At 43.6% G+C, this 22,052-nt stretch overlaps 1 long non-coding RNA gene across 3 annotated transcripts in view; it reads left to right on the plus strand.

Annotated features, from left to right (window-relative positions):
• LOC117363212 overlaps nucleotides 1-22,052 on the plus strand; it is a 119,417-nt gene that overhangs the window by 11,879 nt on the left and 85,486 nt on the right. For 2 of the 3 annotated variants that reach the window (XR_004539995.1, XR_004539997.1), the window contains exon 2: nucleotides 8,916-9,018. This is a non-coding gene — a long non-coding RNA (uncharacterized LOC117363212). Of the gene's footprint in view, nucleotides 1-8,912; nucleotides 9,019-22,052 lie in introns of all 3 variants that reach the window. The other variant, XR_004539996.1, reaches the window with a different exon arrangement.

The following is a 22,052-nucleotide window of genomic DNA, read 5'->3' on the forward strand; positions in this document are numbered from 1 at the left end:
GATCTGCTAGCCTGCCAAATATCTGACAAATCACTCAATGGAAACCTGAACTGTCTTATTTGCTACAATACACCAGGTAAATGGAACACTTCAAAACAAGAACTTGAAGAATTCATCTTCCAGAACTCACTCTACTCCACACATAACCTGATCCTCGGAGACTTAAATCTCCACTTAGAAGATCAATCATCCAAACAAACAACAGATATACTCTCATACCTCAACACTTTATCCTATCAAATTCTCAACCCAGAACCCACACACGAAAAAGGTCATCAACTTGATATAGCAGCTTACTCATCTCCAAATCAAAACACACAAAACATCTACATCTCAAACGGGTCCTGGCACCCTACTCTATGGTCAGACCATTTCAAATATTCATTCACCATCAATTGGGCTCAAAATAACAACAAACCCATCCCAAAGAAAACACTCATCAAATTCAGACCGAAAATCGAACCTCACACATTCTGGAACACAGTCGACCCCGAAATCGACCCCAACAACCCCAAAGAATTCATAAACAGCTGGCGGACCCTCAGTGAATCTACACTAAACGAACTTGCTCCAATAAAAAACAAAAACAAAATAGACAGACCATCTAATAAATGGTTCGACGACGAACTTCTACAACTAAAAAGAAAATGCAGACAATTAGAAAGATCATGGAAAAAACAAAAACACAACCACATCAAAGATGAATGGAAAATCCTAATCAAACAATACAATACCAAACTGAAGGAAAAACGAAAAAACTACTACTCCAAACTCATCAGCACCGAAAAACCAGACACAAGAATACTTTTTGACATCTTAAAAAATCTCACTGATACCAAACCATTTCTCGCCACCCAAGGAAACCAAACTCCCACAGCCACCCAATTAGCGGATCACTTCAAACACAAAATCATCACAACCAGATCCACATTCAACAATTCAAGAATCAACATAGAAGAAATACGAATCAATCCCAAAACAGATGAAGCAATACCAGCAGACAGGATATGGACAAACTTCCCAAAGATACAATGGTCAGACTTGAACAGGCTTTACAAAAAATACAGCAAATCCTCATGTGACTTGAACAACTGTCCCTCATACTTACTAGCAACAGCTTCCACCAAATTTAAAGCTAGCCTCACACTATGGCTTCAAACAACACTAAGTGAAGGTCATTTCCCACCGGAATTAGGAGAAATCATAATTACACCTATCCTAAAAGATCCCAAAGGTCCTATAGATAATCCTGCAAACTATAGACCAATCGCTTCAATCCCTCTATACATTAAAATAACAGAAGGCCTTGTCGCACAACACCTCTCCAACTACCTTGAAGACCATCACATACTACATCCATCACAATCTGGATTCAGATCCAACCATAGCACAGAAACTCTACTGGTATCACTATTAGACATTGCCCGACAACACCTCAGCAAAGGAAACAAGCTGCTTCTCATTCAACTCGATCTTTCTGCGGCATTCGACCTAGTTGACCATCACACACTACTCCAGATATTAGACGCAATAGGAATCTCAGGTAATGTTCACAAATGGTTCCAAAGCTTCCTCAAAACACGAATATACAAAGTCAAATCAAAAGAGCACATATCCGAACCATGGTCAAACCCATGTGGAGTACCACAAGGATCACCATTGTCACCCATATTATTTAACCTCTTCATAGCATCCCTAGGCATAACCCTAGACGCCCTAAACACAGTATCATTCAGCTACGCAGATGATATAACTATCCTCCTCCCCTTTAATATTCAAGACCCCTTATCCACAAACCACCTGAAAATGATAATGGAAACGGTAGAAAAATGGATGTCAAGTCATAAACTAAAACTGAACTCGGAAAAAACTAAATTCCTACTACTGGAAAGGGAAAAAAAACCATCTCTCACAGAACTAGAAGTAAATACAATCAAGTACCCAATGCAAAGCACACTCAAGATCCTGGGAATTCTACTAGACAGAAACTGCACAATGCAGTCTCAAACCCACAAAATCATCCAAAGAGCATTCTTCACAATACGTAACCTAAGAAAAATAAGAAAATTCTTCAACAAAGATCAATACAAGATATTAGTACAATCCCTAGTACTGAGTATTGTAGATTACTGTAACAGCCTATATCTATCATGCCCAAATTACATGATAAAACAATTACAGACAGTTCAGAACACAGCCCTCAGAATCGTCTACTCACTAGGCAAATATGACCACATCACCAAAGCATACCTAGACTCACACTGGCTACCAATAAAAGCAAGATCCCAGTTCAAATTCTACTGTCTACTATACAAAGTAATACATGGAACAGCACCCAGCTACCTAAACAACAGACTACACCGTAACCTCTCACACAGATCAAGGAGAACTCAGAGCCTATTCACTCACCCCCCTCTCAAAGGAACACGACGAAAGAAACTATATGACAGCCTTTTAGCGACACAGGCAGCAAAGATCGATACTACCATCACCAATCTACTGACCAAATCAATAGACATTAAAGCATTCCGAAAAGAAATCAAAACTCATCTCTTCAAAAAACACTTCCCATCATCATAACCTCACAAAAGTATTAGAAAATGCTCTCATGACTACCCTAACACCACCACCAGCAACACCCGAATCCGGACAGTATTATCTCTATTCGTCTAAACAGCAGAATCCGGACAATATTATCTCTATTCGTCTAAACAACCTATCACTATCTACTATCTACTACCAATCTATCCTGGAAAAGTCCAGAACAACAATTGTAACTTAACGCATTCTTGATTATATGTACTGCAATGCTACTGGAAATGTCCAGTCTTCTAACTTGTAATCCGCTTAGAACCGCAAGGCACAAGCGGAATAGAAATCACTAATGTAATGTAATGTAATGTACTTCAAAAGACCTCACCAGAGACTTGTGTGGAGGCCCTATAACCTTGTTTTTCCTGAAACTATTCCTCTTCTAATGCACCCAAGCTTCTTTCTAGTTTTTGATATCACCTATCCACTTGCTTGGCTACCTTAAGATCATCAGTGTTCTTCAACCACTGGTCCATGGACCAGTGCCGGTCCACAGAAATTTCCTGCCGGTCCACAGGGCCAGCACGTGCATCAGGCCCAAAACTGTGTTCTTCAACCGCTGGTCCACGGTGCGATCGAGCCAGCTCCTTCTTCCTAACTGATTCAGTGCACAAAGCCAAGGGCAATGTCTCCTACGGGCATCCTGTGCTTGAACCGGAAGCCTTCGCTCTGATGTTGCAACGTCAGAGGGAAGGCTTCCAGATGAGGCACAGGATGTGCAAGATGCAATTAGTACTATTATGGGGGCGGGGTCTTGGGTGGAGATTGGGTAGAGATGGGCGGGGTCTGGCCCACAACTTAGCCCAGTGTTCTTCAACCACCGGTCCACGGACTGATGCAGGTCCACAGAATAATTCTTTTAATTCTGCCGGTCCATAGGTGTAAAAAGGTTGAAAAACACTGCCCTAGGTAACACCCCTTTTTGTATGCACAGAAGGAGGAAGAGTGGCCTAATGGAGGAGGAGGCGTGGCCTAGTAGATTGAACCGTTGCCTCAGCACCCTGAGGTTGTGGGCTCAATTCTCATGTTGCTCCCTGTTACCATATGTCAGGCCACATAACACCGGACACGTGGCCCGGACCTGTTTTGCCCCTGGCTCCGCCCAGTTCTGCCTTCAGTTTTGCCAAGTTCAGTCACCAGCCCCACCTTATTCTGCCTCTGCTCCATCCCCACAAACCTCTTGTCTTCTTCCTTGACAAGCTCCGGCAGCGTCTGGAGGGCCTGGAGCACACGTGGATATGTGTGATGTTATCCGTGCATGAACAGAGGCTCTCCAGAAACAGCCAGAGCTTGTCAGGGCTTTCCAAAACCCAGACAAACCGCTGGATTTTGGAAAGTCTATTTAGGCACCTGGACAATCCTCTAAAAAGAGGACATGTCTGGGTTTTCCTGGCCATCTGGGAACCCTACCTGGGCTTATCTGCTGCTGAGGGCTTCCTTTCCTATAACTTTTCTCTTCATGGGCTCACCAACACACTTTTCAAAAAGTCATAGAGCACCAGCAAGTGAGGAAGCACATATCAGCTGCCAAAAAAGCAAATAAAATGTTAGGAATTATTTGAAAAGAAATGGAGAATAAAACTAAGAATATCATCATCTAAATTCCTAGAGGTGATAAGGGACTGTTTCATGGAGCCAACGCGAGGGGAGGCCACTCTAGACCTAATCCTCAACGGGCTGGAGGGACCCGCAAAGGAAGTGGTGGTACTAGCACCATTAGGGAACAGCGATCACAACATGATCCAGTACAAATTAAACATGGGAACACCAAAGGTGAAAAGAACCACAACGACAGCACTTAACTTCAGAAAAGGAAACTACAAGGACATGAGGAAAATGGTAGGGAAAAAGCTCAGAAACAGCTCAGGGAAGGTGAAGACCGTAAAGGAAGCCTGGACACTGCTTAAAGGCACAGTGCTCGAGGCACAAGACCTGTACGTCCCAAGGTTTAGGAAAGGGAGAAAAAAAAATCGAACTAGAAACCCAGCATGGATAACAACTGCAGCTAAAAAGGCGATAAGCGACAAGAAATCATCCTTCAAGAAATGGAAAAAGGAACCAACAAAGGAAAACCAGGAAGAACACAAAAGACACCAGAAAAAATGCCATCAAGAGGTCAAGAAAGCAAAGAGAGAGTATGAGGAAAGACTGGCAGGAGAAGCAAGAAACTTCAAACCCTTCTTCAGGTATGTGAAAGGGAAACAATCAGCCAGAGAGGAAGTGGGACCACTGGATGATGGAGACAGGAAAGGAGCGATAAAGGAAGAAAAAGAGATAGCTGACAGGTTAAACAATTTCTTCTCGTCAGTCTTCACCAGAGAGGACACATCCAATATCCCAGAACCCGAGGTGTTTATAAACGGAGAACACGACGAAAGACTGATTCAACTAGAGGTAAGTAAAGAGGATGTCCTCAGACAGATAGACAGACTAAAGAGCGACAAATCACCAGGCCCGGACGGCATCCACCCAAGGGTACTAAAAGAACTGAGAAACGAAATAGCAGAGACACTTCAACAAATATGTAACCTCTCCCTAAAAACTGGGGAGATCCCAGAAGACTGGAAAATAGCAAATGTCACGCCCATCTTCAAGAAGGGATCAAGGGGTGACCCGGGAAACTACAGGCCTGTGAGCTTGACCTCGGTTCCAGGAAAGATGATGGAAGCAATGGTAAAGGATTCAATCTGTGAACACATAGAAAACAATGGACAACTGAGGGCGAGCCAGCATGGCTTCAGCAAGGGAAGGTCGTGCCTCACGAACTTGCTGCACTTCTTTGAGGGAATAAACAGCCAGATGGATAAGGGGGAATCCATAGACATCATTTACCTTGACTTCCAAAAAGCCTTCGACAAGGTACCTCACGAACGGCTACATAAAAAGCTGTGGAATCACGGGGTGCAAGGGGATATCCACCGATGGATCAAACACTGGTTGGCAGGCAGGAAACAGAGGGTTGGAATAAAAGGCCAATACTCAGACTGGCAATGGGTCACGAGCGGAGTTCCGCAGGGGTCAGTGCTGGGACCTCTACTGTTCAATATATTTATAAACGATCTGGAGACGGGGACAAAATGTGAGGTTATCAAATTTGCTGATGACACCAAACTCTGCAGCAGGGTTAGAAACACGGAAGACTGTGAAGACCTGCAAAGGGACCTAACGAGACTGGAAGACTGGGCAAACAAGTGGCAAATGAGTTTTAACGTACAGAAATGCAAGGTCATGCATGTAGGGAAAAAGAACCCGATGTTCAGCTACAAAATGGGGGGAACACTACTAGGGGTGAGTAACCTTGAAAGGGACCTGGGGGTGATGGTAGACACATCACTGAAACCATCGGCACAGTGTGCGACAGCCTCAAAGAAAGCAAATAGAATGCTGGGCATCATCAAAAAAGGTATCACAACCAGGACAAAGGAAGTCATCATGCCGCTGTATCGCGCAATGGTGCGCCCGCACCTGGAGTACTGTGTTCAATACTGGTCGCCGTACCTCAAAAAGGATATGGCGGTACTCGAGGGAGTGCAGAGGAGGGCGACTAAACTGATAAAAGGTATGGAAAATTTCTCATACGCTGACAGGTTAAAAAAGCTGGGGCTGTTCTCCCTGGAGAAGAGGAGACTTAGAGGGGACATGATAGAAACTTTCAAAATCCTAAAGGGCATAGAGAAAGTGAATAAGAACAGATTCTTCAAACTGTGGGGAGCCACAGGCACTAGGGGTCACTCGGAGAAATTGAAAGGGGACAGGTTTAGAACAAATGCTAGGAAGTTCTTTTTTACCCAGAGGGTGGTGGACACATGGAACAAGCTTCCAGAGGAGGTGATAAGCCAGAACTCTGTACAGGGGTTCAAGAAAGGTTTGGATGGGTTCCTGGAGGATAAGGGGATAGAGGGGTACAGATAGAACTTGAGGTAGGTTATTGAATTGGTCAGTAACCATTTCACAGGTCGCGGACCTGATGGGCCGCCGCGGGAGCGGACCGCTGGGCAGGATGGACCTCTGGTCTGACCCAGTGGAGGCAACTTCTTATGTTCTTATGTTCTTATGTTCTGTAAAGGTCTTTGGTGCAACCACTCATGCCCAGATTCTATAACGGATGCCATGGTCGGCGACCAATTAGTTAATTAATTTTCAGTAGCAAATGAGAGTGGATAGCGTAGCTGGCTTTAATAAAGATTTGGACAAGTTTCTGGAGAAAAAGTCCATAGTCTGTTATTCAGAAAGACAGGGGGGAAGCCACTGCTTGCCCTGGATTGGTAGCATGGAATATTGCTACTCTCTGGGATTCTAGAATCTTGCTACTCTTTGGGGATTCTGTATGGAATGTTCCTACTATTTGGGGTTCCAGAATCTTGCTTACTCTGAGATAATGGAATGTTCCTACTCTTTGTGTTTTGACCTGGATTGGGCCACTTGGATTGCTGGACCTTCGGTCTGACCCAGCATGGCTGTTCTTATGCTTTTATGTGTGCCAAGTATAGGACAATCAAGCCACTGTAACATCACTGAAGAGGTTGGCTATGAGGCATTATGACATCACAATCTCAGCTCTGAAATATTGCGCTCATTGGGGTTCCAGAATCGTGCTATTCTTTGAGATGCTGGAATGTTGCTACTCCTTGGGTTTTGGCCGTCCTGGATTGGCCACCGTGAGAAAGGGCTACTGGCTTAATGGACCATTGGTCTGACCCATTAAAGCTATTCCTATGTTCTTATGAGATATCTATTCACCAGTAACTCTGCTTTTCATGGATCAGTAGTTGAAAGGGTAGGTTTGTTCCGATTCCAATGTTCCACTAGCAGTCGATGATTGATAAGATGAACAAACTATAGCATTTGTTCCCCTAACTCCACATTTAGGCAAATCACTAAATACTTTTGGGTCAGTACAGTGAAAACTAACACCAAAATCAATACAGGATTACCTCTTTATTTGATACTTTTGTTCCGCTATTGTAGTCTGTCAATTTATTAAGCCGAATACAAGATCAACATTGATCGTTAACCTCAAGTGTGCCAGACTCAATATAAAAATGTAATATTATTCATTTTCAAAGTCTATAAAATACTCTGAACATATTACTCACAACAGCAATTCATAAATCATTCCTACCAGTAATTACTTGACGTGTTCTGTAGACAAACTCACAGACAAAACAATATAAGTCAAGGAGCCATCTAGACACATTGTTTTGGGTTTATCAGGTAAAATAACTTTCTGGCTTTATGAAAGTAATTTATAAAAAAAAGAAAAAAAAATCTTTTGCTGGGAATGAAAATGTCTTGCTTTTCTATATTCACAGAACTGAAGACATGATTCATTTCAAATGATTAGCAAAAACTTCCATTATTATTCATTAGCAATAAAATCTAATTTATCACTTCAATGGCTCTAATTTCCAAGGTTGCAAATAGTGGGAATTTCAAGTAAGAAATATGAAAATATAAAAGTATATAATCAGTGCATCGTACATAAGCTGAGCCACCATTTTTCATGTAGTGATGTGAAAACATCTGCTGATTGATGTTTCTTGCAGTTTTGCAAAATCTGCAGGACTTATCCTCTTGGCTACATATTATATGCTTCTATACACTGCTGAGCCATTCCTAAATGCCTGCAAAAAGAGCACTGTCTGCTTTGTATGCAATACTTACGTTTGCACACATTTTTTCTAGTCAATGTAGGCTTGACTTCAAGGACTTCAGAAGCAGAGCAGTGGTTGGATTTTCAAGATAGCTCTTATCAATATATGTGAGAAGATTTGCATGCAGTATCCCCTGGATTCTATAAATGGTATCCAAATTTGGGTGTCCAAAATTGCACATTGAGTTCATGAGCTGTTAATAATCAATAATTGGCTCCAATTTGGATTTGCACGCAGATCTGGCTAAGTGATCCAACGGGGCAGGGGTTTTCCATAGAATGATGTGCAGGGTTACAGAATTTGGGGGCTGTGCGCCCAAGTGGTGTGCTAGGATTTACACCAGGCTTCATTGAGTGTAAGTCCTCACACCCAAATTTGGGTACCGGAATGCGCACTAAGCCCTATTCTATTTTTATATACTGCCACACCATATAGTTCTAGGTTCACATACAAAATGAATTTACAATTGAATTAAAAATATATTAAAATCAAGCTAAGAACAGTCTAAAAGAACAATGTACATTTTGCCAGTCAAAATTCAAAAACCATCAATAAACAAATGCATTAAATTAGTCAGTTTTCAGCAGCCTACTGAAGCTCAAGTTTATCTTTTCACAAGTCTGAATATCAGATGGTAAGATATTCCAATGGAGTTTTTCTTCGTAGCAGATCCTCACTCGGCACCTCTTCAGGACAAGATGCAGCTGAGTTCTGGTGTACCTTTCCGTAGAAGTGCCTCTAAACTGAAAGTGATGTCAGCTATCCCTCCTGGGTGAGTCACTCTGTACTTTTCCTGCCCTTTTAGCTCTTCCCTTTAAACATTAAGGCGCTATTGTTTAACCGAAAGGCAACTGAACAGCAGAGCAGTTTCTAACTTCCTAACTGAAAGACCTTTGCAAAAAATGTACTCTGCAAGGCTACCGCTTCTATCTGTTTAAACACTAGGGGCTCCTTTTATCAAGCTGCGCTAGCGGGGTTAGCGCCTCGGACCATTCGATCACGTGCTAACCCCCGTGGCCAGCTAAAAAACTAATGCCTGCTCAATGCAGGCGTTAGCGGCTAGTGCGGTATTACGCACGTTAAACCCCTACCCCCAAATAGAGAATGGGAAACAGAGTGCTTCCTTGCTTAGTACTAAGACCTTCTACCTATACCAAAACAAGTTTTCTTATCTGTGGACTCGACTGTGTTTATGGAAAAAAAAATTTTTTAATTTTTTTTAAATTATTTAATTTTATTATATTTATTTTATTATATTTATTTTATTATATTTATTTATTATATTTTATTATGAACAGTGCAATATAAATATATACATCTGAAACATATCAAACCATTACAAAGCACTTTTGAACTACAGAAATTAAAAGACATCATTACCCCCAACCCTGTGTAACTCAGAAATGTAAAAGGCGAAAAGATTTATTTGGTCTAAAGAGAAACCAGAGATTATTAACTCAGAAATGTAAACAGACATAAAATATATATGCGGTATCCCCCTCCCCTCCCCCGGATGTGTATGGGAACGAAACCTAATTTAAAAGAAATATAAGACATAAATATATAACTACATATCTTAAATAGATGCAACAAAAGCTGCTAATATGCCCAATACTAACTTAAATACCTTATTATTCCCCAAAAATTCTGCATTCATTTTTTCATATTTGTTTATGGAAAAATTGATTCTTCACCGGAATGTTGGGGTGTTTTTTTTTTGGTTTTTTTAAACTGAATTGAGGTCATGGCATTTCTACAATCTAAATCAGGGGTGTCCAATGAGGGCCGCATTCGGCCCCTTGAAGTATTTTGTGCGGCCCCGGTCGAGGGCGAAGCAGTGTTTTCCTCTGCTGCCCCCTAGTGTTTACCATCTTGCCGGATCCCTCCTGTGTCTTGCTGCAGCGTTTGAAAGTTTGTGCGGCCCCAGAAACATTTTTTTCGGCCAATGCGGCCCAGTGAAGCCAAAAGGTTGGACACCCCTGATCTAAATCATTACATTTGTCAAAATATTGTCTTCTAATTTCTGTAACAGTTTTGGGAAAATTCCCTAAGGATGAAAAACCTTAAGATTGCTGAATTTTCCACAAACCCATCTTTTGACATCAAAGATTTTGTTTAGGAATTATCAGATGTGAAGAATGGGGAGAGTATGGTGCAGTGGTTAAAGCTACAGCCCCAGCACCCTGAGGTATACCGTATTTTCACTCATATACCGCGCACCCATGTAAAACGCGCACACGGGTATAGCGCACAGGAAACTGTAATTTATGTAAATAAATTTTTATATAACGCGCACACCCGTATACCGCGCATGCCGCCTCGACTCTCCCGTTGCCGTCCGACTCTCCTTTCGCCCGCCCCGACTCTCCTCTGGCCACCCCGACTCTCCTTTCACCCGCCCCGACTCTCCTCTCCCCCTTGAAGTCCTGTCCCCACTCTGAAAGCCTGATGCCCCCCCGACGTCCGATTCAACCCCCCGCAGGACCGCTCACAAGCACTCGCACCCGCACCCCCACCCCGAAGGGCCACTCGCACGCACTCCCACCCGCACCCTCACCCCCACCCCGAAGGACTGCTCGCACCCCCACAGCCTCCCGACCCCCCCCATCATGTAGAAGCTCCTACCGTTGTCCTGCTGCTTCCTCTTGGCGGTCCCGGCCCTTCTGTGAGCCCTGCGTCTGCGCTGCTTCCTCTTCCGGCGGTCCCGCCCTTTCTCTGACGTCAGGGACCGCCAAGAGGAAGCAGCAGGACAATGGTAGGAGCTTCTACATGATGGGGGGGATCGGGAGGCTGTGGGGGTGCGAACGGTCCTTCGGGGTGGGGGTGCGGGTGCAGGTGGGAGTGCGTGCGAGCGGTCCTTCGGGGTGGGAGTGCGGGTGCGAGTGCGTGTGAACGGTCCTTCGGGGTGGGGGTGCGAGTGGTCCTGCGGGGGGGGGGGGTGAATCGGACGTCGGGGGGGGAACTATGTAAAAAAAAAAGTTGTAAAACGTGCTCATGCATATAACGCGCAAGGTTATGCACGGTTTGTAAAAATTGTGTATAACACGCCCGTTATATGCGTGAAAATACGGTACTATCAGAGCCTAGCGCTTGCTTTGATTCACACTTTGGTCTCTTTGTGACTGCAATCAATTTTGTTATACCAACCATCTGTTTTGACTGGACCCTTGAAAAACACGGCCCGTGTCGGGTCATGGTAGTTTTTTGATGTTTGATGTGCTCTAATTTTACCGTTGTCCGAAGATATCTTTAAGAAATAAAGGAAAGTCAAGAACATTGTGTTTCTCCACAGTATGTTTTCTTTTTAGGTGTTGTTTTTTTTTTTTTATTTCCCTTTTGGGCAAATTCACTGCTTATTCTTAGGATAAGCAGCATAATATCTGTTTTACTATTTGGGATCTCCCGCTGACATCACTTCCGGGTGCCGCACATAGGAAGTGACGTCAGAGGGAGAGCCGATGGGGTCGCGAGGAGCACGTTGAAGTTGCCGCTCGCGGTGGTGAACAACTAGAGGTACAGGGGAAGGGAGGTGGGCAGAGAATCGGGGATGGAGCAGGGGGCAGAGACGAGGATGTGGGAGGATCACTACGACCCAGGCACCTCTCACCCTCACTATGCCACTGCCTATGGTGATCTGGTGCAAGGGATTTGTCGAGCGCTACCCTGACGGCATGTGTGTGTATGCGTGACTTGGGTGGGCTTGTATGTGATGAACTTAAGGTGGACAAATGGGTGGAAAAGGTGACGGCAAAAGCTAGAAGGATGCTAGGTTGCATATGGAGAGGTATGGCCAGTAGGAAATAGGAGGTATTGATGCCCCTGTATAAGACTCTGGCGAGACTTCATTTAGAATATTGGGTACAATTCTGGAGGCCGCACCTTCAAAAAGATATAAAAATGATGGAGTCAGTCCAGAGGAAGGCTACTAAAATGGTGTGGTCTTCGTCATAAGGCATATGGGGACAGACCTAAAGATCTCAATCTGTATACTTTGGAGGAAAGGCGGGAGAGGGGAGATATGATAGAGATGTTTAAATACCTATGTGATGTAAATGCGCATGAGTCGAGTCTCTTTAATTTGAAAGGAATCTCTGCAATGAGAGGGTATAGGATGAAGTTAAAAGGTGATAGGTTCTGGAGTAATCTAAGGAAATACAGTGGTACCTTGGATTACGAGCATACTCCGTTCCAGGAGCATGCTCGTAATCCAAAATGCTCGTTTATCAAAGCGAGTTTCCCCATAGAAAATAATGGAAACTCGCTTTGATATGTTCCCCCCCCCCCGATAACCGGCATCGCTCCCCCCCACTCGCAAAGGCCCCCTCACTCCAACCAGCACCCCCCCCCCCGCGCGAACCGGCCCCCCCGCCCGAACAACTTAAACTTACCCCTCTCCCCGTCTAGCGCAGGCACAGATCGTGTGCCTAGAATATCTTCCGGCTTCTGCCTGCCTGCCTGCCGAGAATCTCGGCGAGAGGGAGAATTAGAAGTCCTTGAGCATGCGCAGATGCATGCTCAAAACAGGCAGGCAGAAGCCGGAAGCCAGAAGATCTTCTAGGCACACGATCTGTGCCTGTGCTAGACAGGGGGGGGGGGGTAAGTTTAAGTTGTTCAGGCGGGGGGACCGGGTTGCGTGGGGAGGGGGGGTGGGAGGTGCCGGTTGGAGCGAGGGGGCCTTTGCGAGCAGGGGGAGCGATGCCGGTTATCGGGGTGCTCGCAAATCGAGTCAACACTCGGTTTGCGAGTCAAAAGTTTGCTGAGTGTTTGCTCGTCTTGCAAAACACTCGCAAACCGAGTTACTCGCAAACCGAGGTTTGACTGTACTTTTTTACCGAAAGGGTGGTAGATGCGTAGAACTGTCTCCCGGAAGAAGTGGTGGAAACAGAGTCTGTGTCTGAATTTTAAAGGGCCTGGGATAGGCACATGGGATCTCTCAGAGAGAGGAAGAGATAATGGTTACTGCAAATGGGCAGCTCTATGACCTCACAATGCAGGTGCACAGAGCCTTAGCCTATAGGAAGAGGAGATGCAAATGTTAAGAGCTTTAGCCAATAGGGAAAGGAGGAGATAATAATTACTGCGGATGGGCAGACTATATGGGCCATTTGACCTTTATCTGCCGTCATGTTTCTATATTTCTATGTTTCTATGTGTGTCCGCGGGTATTGAGAGCTGGGGTGAGGGGATTGAATTTCAAAAACTCCCATAGTGAACCCAGACAAATATTTAAAATGTTACAAAAAAAGGTTTCTTAGAAAGAAACAGAAGGGGGCAACGGTGGCAAGAAAATGAAGATGAATTCATAAAGTTTAATTCCTGGAAGAATATTTCTCAGCAACCAGAATGGAAGAAATAGCTTTAACGTTCCTTCTACTGAGCTGTTCTCTAGAAAGCAAAAAATGTTAAGAAAACTGAAAAAAAGATGCAGAAAGATGACTCACATTATGCACTCTGTTTTGTAGTTAATAACCTGGTTTAGTTGAACCTATTGATCTTAAACCTTTTTGAAAGAATTTAACAATTAGCAGTAAACAGTAATATGCACTTAACGAAAGAAAAATGAGCAGTACATTATTCAGTATATATGTTGTTTATGATTATTGCTGCTTGATTTGCCACCTGTCAGAGCTAGCTCCACTGGGCGTAGTGAGGGTGAGAGGCACCCCACCCACCTCCACACGCTGCTTCCCCGCCCCCTCCTGCCACGTGCGTGCTGCTTCCCTTGCCCTGTACCTCTGTAATGTTCCTGGCACGAGCAGCAACCCTCAAGCTGCCGTCACGCCAGCATGGGCTCTTCCTCCGACATCACTTCCTAGGCGTGAGTCCAGGAAATGACATCAGAGGAAGAACCGACGCTGACGCAACAGTAGGTTGGGGGTTGCAGCTCATGCCAGGAACACTACAGCGGTGGGGGGGAGGGAAGTGGTGTGCACACACGGCAGTTGTGAGAGGGGTCTTGGAAGGAGAGGCGGATGGGTGCTTGCACCCTCACCAAAATGGCGCCCGACTGAATATTAGCAGTTAGTTATTAGCCCGCTAGCTGCGCAATTCAGGCTGATGGCCAACTAGGTTGAGGCCAGATCAGGTCGCTTAAATAGGCTGATCTAGCTTTGGCTATTCTAAAGCTAGCAGACCAGTGCCGAATATTGGCATGGCTATGTTTTTAATGACTAAAAATAGCCTGGGTAGTCAGTGTCGGTCAGTGGAAATGACCCGGCATTGAGTTTCCAGGCTCGGTGCCAACTGCGGAAGTGAGCCTAGTTAACTCCTGTGGTCTGAATATTGGCCCCGATGTGCACTTCTTGGGCCACTTGAAATATCAAATGTGTACACTTAGGCCCAGATTCTCTATACCAGGGATCTCAAAGTCCCTCCTCGAGGGCCGCAATCCAGTCGGATTTTTAGGATTTCCCCCATGAATATGCATTGAAAGCAGTGCATGCACATAGATCTCTTGCATATTCATGGGGGAAATCCTGAAAATCCGACTGGATTGCAGCCCTTGAGGAGGGACTTTGAGACCCCTGCTCTATACAGTACTGATATCGGAATGAAAGCATAATTAAAAAAAAAAAAAAAAAGTGCTGAACTATAGTCACTCTGAGTGGAAACATCTCTCATATAAGCATATACCTGGAATCTGTGAAATTTTGAAGCATGAAATTTTTTTTTTTACATAGAAGCCAATCTCCATGGGACAGAATCCTGTATTGTTTTAGCGGCATGAAAAGAAAAAATGCCACAGGCTCTCTCTCAATATTCTGCTAGTCTCAATTCAGAGGTTTTGGGGTAGTTTTTGTTTTTGTTTTTTTTAACTGAATTGAGGTCATGGCATTTCTACAATCTAAATCAGGGGTGTCCAACGAGGGCCGCATTCGGCCCCGTGAAGTATTATGTGCGGCCCCGGTCGAGGGCGATGCAGTGTTTTCCTCTGCTGCCCCCCAGTGTTTACCATCTTGTCGGCTCCCTCCTGTGTCTTGCTGCATCGTTTGAAAGTTTGTGCGGCCCCAGAAACATTTTTTTCGGCCAGTGCGGCCCAGTGAAGCTAAAAGGTTGGACACCCCTGATCTAAATCATTACATTTGTCAAAATATTGTCTTCTAATTTCTGTAACAGTTTTTGAAGCCCTTCCATTATCATCTTTTATGTTCTCCCTGCAGAGGTTTAGCCTCAGGTAGGGAACACTTGACAGCTCATAAGGAAAAGGTGTGGGTTTTCTGTTTTTTTCTCAAAAGAATTATTGCCTTCTTTTGAGAAATGAAGTGAAGTGAAGAGACATAAAGAAAACTCTTCTCTTTTTGTTGGACTGAGATGAGCAATTTTGATGAAAAAGTTTTCCACGAGTCCATGAAAATAAAATAAGAACATAAGAATTACTATACTGGGACAGACCGAAGGTCCATCAAGCCCAGTATCCTGCTTCCAACAGTGGCCCACCCAGGTCCCAAGTACCTAGCAGAAATTCAAAGAGTAGCAACATTCCAGAGCTCAGATTGTGATGTCATAAAGCCTCATTCCACCAATGCCTAAGAGCCAGCCTCATCAGTGATGTCACAATGGCTTCATTGTTCTATACTTGGCTCACCTAAGAACATAAGAGCTGCCTTAATGGGACAGACCAAAGGTCCATTAAGCCCAATATCCTGTTTTCAACAGTGGCCAACCCAGGTCCCAAGTACCTAGCTAGAACCCAAGTAGTAAATAATTGTACAAATAGTAGGGCTGCAAATTAATCACAGTTAACTCTGCAACTTATGAATTAATTATCAAGGCTCCTTTTATCAAGCCATGGTAGAGCATTTCAGTGCAGGCTGGTAAGGTAAATGCTCCAATGCTCATAGGAATTGAATGAGCATCGGCGCATTTACTTTGGCTGCTCGCACAAAAACGCTCTACCGCAACTTGATAAAAAAGAGCCCTAATTGTCATTTAAAAAATGAATTGCAATTTCTCTACTGCTCTTGTCCTTCCAATTCCCATCCTCAGTGCAAAGTGGCTTCTTTCCTTGGGTTACCATATGGTTCCAGAAAAAGAAGGATGGATTGAAACGTCCGAGTTTTACTTCCACTGAAAGCAATGGAAATAAAACCCGGATGTCTCAATCTGTCCTCTTTTTTTTTTTTTTTTTTCTGGAGCCTAATGGTAACCCTATTCGTTCCACCTACTTGCGAATCAACATCATCCGATTCCCGTGCCAGTCTATCTTAAAGGTGGTCTTCTGATGGCCCAGGGTGGTGACATTGTTGCACATATGCTTTCAGCAGCCTGGTCCAAAGCTTCCCATCTGACCCATCCTGCCCATGCAGAAACAGGAAGTGATGTCAGTGGAGGCAGGAAGGGCCAGAGGGAAAGCTTCAGAGCATGTTGCTGTTTTTTTTTAATGGATTTATTTATGTTGATCCGATTTTTATATTTGTAGTTTATTTGTTTTTGTAGAATGATTTGACCCCTGAGGTAGGCGCATTTGTGCCAAAACACAGTGCTGTGTCGTGTCCCCTGTATCTTGGATTTATACAATAAATGTTTCCTCCTGTGTATTCACCTGGCTTGTTGGAAACCTTTGGTTAAGCCCTACTCCTTTTTTTGCTGTTCTCTTCATCATGGGATTTTTCCTCTGTGCTTTGATGTGCCAAAACTACCACTGCCAAGGACCAATAAAAGACTGGTGGGGGAGGGTTGGGATCCAGGGAAGGCAGATGCTGAACACTGGATGGGTGCAGGAGATAGGCAGCAGATCTATGAGCTATGGCTCCTATAATTTTATAAACCACTATGACCTTATGAATTTAGTGGGCTATCAAGCCCCCCAATAAACATAAACAATAAAGTTAATTGGCATTAATTTGGATTTGTGCATGCGTCTGCCTATGCACTATTCTATAACCCTGGGTGCCCAAATCCCTTAGCTGCAACCTCAAAGAGGGTATGGCACACCCTTACTGTGACTGGTGGGGATTCCCAAACCCTGCCAACTGAAGATCTTCTTCTCTGAAAGCCAGAACTCTTTCCAGGTTCGGCACCTATCGGCAGCCGCCAGCACCCCTATGCACGCTGAGTTTTCATGCGGGAAGCTGACAGCAGCAGTGGGCTAGGGACACTGATGCCCCCTGGCAACTTTGCAAAGAGTTCTGGCCACCAGAGAAGGAGGTTTTCAGATAGCAGGGTTTGGGATCCCTGCCAGCTCAGGTATTTGTATTTTTTGCGGATGGGGGAGCGTTTGCCAGGGAGGGTATGATGAGAGAGCGAGAAGAAGGCAGGGAGAAAAATTCATGCCCTCCCACTGTGGATTCAGGCTCAGCCAAATGGCAACACCACTTACTTGTAACTAGTATGGGCAGTCGTAAGATTATCCTGCACACATATAGAAGGCAAACGGGAAATATCGGAGGGAGACAGCAAATTTTATATACTATAAACCTGGCAGAGAGGCTACATGCTGATTTTTGATTTGCGATGTAATTAAAATTGCAAACAAGAGTCTGTATGCGGAGGGATTTGGGTTAAGTAAGGTTCCTGATTATAATTGAACTAACTGCAGGAAATCTATGAATACCGACTTAAGAAGAATTGCTGTACGCTAGCTCAGTGGTTCCCAACCCTCTCCTGGAGGACCACCAGGCCAATCGGGTTTTCAGGCTAGCCCTAATGAATATGCATGAAAGAGATTTGCATATAATGGAAGTGACAGGCATGCATATTAGGTTTCATGCATATTCATTAGGGCTATCCTGAAAACCCAATTGGTGGTCCTCCAGTCACTGGGCTAGTCCATGTGAATGTAGCCAGATACTTGTAGGCTGTTAGAAAGAGACTGACAATAGGTTTTCTTAAAAGTTGTATTGGAGCAGATGAGGTAATGGACCAGCTGGGTGAATCATTCCCTCTGGCAAACTGACCAGGGTCCTCGGTGAACAGCTTTAACTGTTATTGAATACACAGTATGACACGGTACTTCTGGAACCGTATAAAACGGGGATCTCAAAGTCCCTCCTAGAGGGCCGCAATCCAGTCGGGTTTTCAGGATTTCCCCAATGAATATGCATTGAAAGCAGTGCATGCACATAGATCTCATGCATATTCATTGGGGAAATCATGAAAACCCAACTGGATTGCGGCCCTTAAGGAGGGACTTTGAGACCCCTGGTATAAAAATATTATGCTGATAGGAAAACTGGTGTGCACAGGAGATTTTACAGTAAATGCTTTTAAAAGTTTCGACATAGTTTAGTTTGTTAAAGCATCCTCCAAATGCATTTCTTGCTGAACTGGAAATATGCAGCTTTCATTTCTCCTGAGAGAAACAGACTAATTCTTAGTTAAAGTTTCTACCTCTATGAACTGATAGTCATTTTCATAATCTCTAGGAAATCTTAGCCAGCAGATCTTTACTGCAGTACAAAATTCCCCATCCACACAAAATTCTGCACATGCATACAGAATTCTACGCAGACACCCAGATCTGCCATCTCCTGCCCTCCTGCTGGGTGGGGTCCTTCTGCTCTCCTTCCTACTCCAACCCCCTCCCTTAAGGATCCAGCATCTCTTTTTCTACCTGAGGTTCTCCCAAAGTAGCAGAGGCAGCGCTGTGAATGGCTGCTTATGGCCTGCCCCTCCAGGGCCTTTCCTCTGGCGTGTCATCTGTTGATGATGTCACTTCCTGAAGACAGATGCGACAGAGGAAAGAGCCTAGTACAGGGATCTCAAAGTCCCTCCTTGAGGGCCGCAATCCAGTCGGGTTTTCAGGATTTCCCCAATGCATATGCATTGAAAGCAGCGCATGCACATAGATCTCATGCATATTCATTGGGGAAATCCTGAAAACCCGACTGGATTGCAGCCCTCGAGGAGGGACTTTGAGACCCCTGGCCTAGTACGATCAGTCACAAGCACCCTGTTCACAGTGCTGCTTCTGTGGGCCCAATTGCTGCTCCTACTTTGGGAGGGCCATGAAGACAATAGACCTACCAGGGGAGGGGAGAGGGGAGGAGAAAGAGAAAGAGAGGCCAGACCCATGGAGAGGTTGGGAGAAGGGGGGGGGGGGGTTGTGTATGTGTATGTCTCCAAGATTTTCTAGATGCTGCCGCTTGGCTGCTGTTAGCTTAATTTAAAAAAAAAATTTGGACAACGACTCTAAACAATTTGCATTGGTCCCCTTTGAATTCTGAGTCCATTTTCGAAATCGTGGCCTTGATTCCCAGGGACTTGAAGGTTCAATTATTTATCAGCTAAAACGCGCCTTCTTGCTCTTTATGCTCAGCCTCACAAGCTCAGCAAGAGTTATTGCTTCACCTTTGGAACGGAGACTCAATTGTACAAGAAAGCAAGCTTTCTCGGAACACCAGCGATTTAAAATGCCCTGACAGTTAACGGTGGTTAGTTTACAAGCATCTCCATATATAAATAGTGGCATTCAAACATGTAGTTTGCATACATACGTAAATGGTGATTTCAGAATGCCGTTCTTCACACACGGAGATCCACATCATGCAGAAATTTGAAGAAGGCACAGTGTGAGCGAGGTTTGGGTTGTAAAACAATCTACACGGGGTTTTTTAAAAAAAACCAACATATTTTACAAAAGGAAAAATAAAAACACGTTTATAGGAACATTTTTCCTGTTTAGTTTTGCAGCAGCTCAGAAGCATGGACACATTTTTAAAAACAGTGTTCCTTTCTGGCCAGGTTTTACATGACGAATCAAAGATTACTTGTCCCCCCCTCCTGCTCTTCAATCAATTCCTTTTACATGTTCCATCCTTAAGACACCTTTACTACGATACTGCCCAAATATGTATTTTTTCAGTAACCGAGCCTGTACACTGGAACCCACTTCCACTCTACTTAAGAAAGGAAGAAAATATAGAACTTAAAACTTTATAGAACTTAAAACTTTAAAACGAACTTAAATTTTTTTAATTTAAGGATGCCTATGACATCTGGTATCTTCTGTTCTTGATCACCAATTCCCCTTAAAAATCAAATAAGGAAGAGCATAGCTTCCCTCCCCCACTGTATCGACCTCTGTCTTTCTTTCCTATTACGACAGTAGTTCTACCCTCTTTTCCTATTTGTTTCAATCTTGTTTTGGTTCTCTGTATCAGCACCGCAACTCTGGAATTCATTACCATTACAGTTAAGAGATGAAAGTAACTTAAGCGATTTTAAAAAGAATTTAAAATGCTTTTTATTCAAGGATGCCTTTAACTTATAAATTACTTCTGAGCTTTTCCTCGTTCCCTTTCTTCTTCTTTTCCACGCTTCTTTTCCTAATTCTTTCATTTTTATGTTGATATCTTTTTCATTATTGTATAAATTTATTAGCTTATTATATATTTGTTATGTAAATTCTCCCTTTTTTTATTGTATTCATTGTATAAATTGCTAGTTTTATAGTACCTTATATGTTATTTCTTATTTTAGTATTATGTTTAATTATATGTCACTTTTATATATTGTAATTCGCTTAGAAACAATTTTAATTAAGCGATTAATCAAATACAAATAAAACTTGAAACTTGTTCACGTCTTAATTATATACCCCCAAAGTTTTTATATTTTTTAATGCAATGTACACCGCTTAGACAATTTTTAAGCGGCATATCAAATTTGATTAAACTTAGAAAGGAGTAATTCTTCTTAATTCCACCTCCAAGATAAAATTTTAAAAAAAAAATATTAAAAAAATTTCAGCTTCACAACTTAATTGGTGGCCCTGTCACGATTAAGTTTGCAAAATGGGATGGCTGCATGTGGAAGTTTTGAAATCACATGGAAGTCCTGGCACTTAAAAGTTGTTGGATTTGCACTGCTCATTTTTTTCCAGATGTATATTTCTTTAAAATGGCTGCTCCAAATGTGTGAGTCAACAAATACTCAGTCACTGCTTGATGTTTCATTTCCAATCTCAACACTAAACGGAGGCTTTCCTCAACTGCTATCTGTGCTCTAAGCCAGTATTTCTCAACTCGGTCCTGGAGTACCCCCTTGCCAGTCAGGTTTTCAGGCTTTCCAAAATGAATATGCATAAAAGAAATTTGCATTCAATGGAGGCAGTGTACGCAAATCAAGTTCATATTAGGCCAAGTTTTATGCGGCCTAATTTACCAGTGCCTGTCTCGAACACTCGCAATGCCTAAGTCTACCACCCCTATTTTCCGGCCCTAACCATGCCTACTTTTCAGGTAGGTATCATTACATATCAGAGGGAGCCTCGACTTAGGCGTCTTTAGGCGCCACGTGGAATTCTACGCACAACCCTTAAATGATGTTTAACATTTTTATTCAAGTTCAAAGGTGTGGTAAATTACCATGCCAATTAAGCTTGTTAATTCAATTTGGGTTGCACCTGGATTTAAGTAAGGCATCACTAGGTGCCCTCATTGGTCACACCTAGCAATGCCAACTGAAATCTGGGTGCAGCTTAATTTTTAAAAATTGGTTTAATTAGCATGGTAATTGACCACATCATTAAAAACCAACAAGAATAAAAAAGATTAATTTAAGATGCATGCGGAATTTGGCGCCTAAGTCGAAGTGCATACCTGAAAAATAGGCATGGTTAGGGCTGGGAATTAGGCGTGGCATGACTTAGGCCAGTGGTTCACAACCCTGCCCTGGAGGACCACCAGGCCAGTCGGGTTTTTGGGATAGCCCTGATGAATATGCATGAGAGAGATTTGCATATAATGGAGGTAACAGGCATGCAAATCTGCTCTAAGCATATTCATTAGAGCTATCCCAAAAACCCGACTGGCCTAGTGGTCCCCAGGACAGGGTTGGGAACCACTAACTTAGACATCATTAGGC

This window comes from Geotrypetes seraphini, chromosome 6 (assembly GCF_902459505.1).
Source record: "Geotrypetes seraphini chromosome 6, aGeoSer1.1, whole genome shotgun sequence".
Classification (NCBI taxonomy): Eukaryota; Metazoa; Chordata; class Amphibia; order Gymnophiona; family Dermophiidae; genus Geotrypetes; species Geotrypetes seraphini.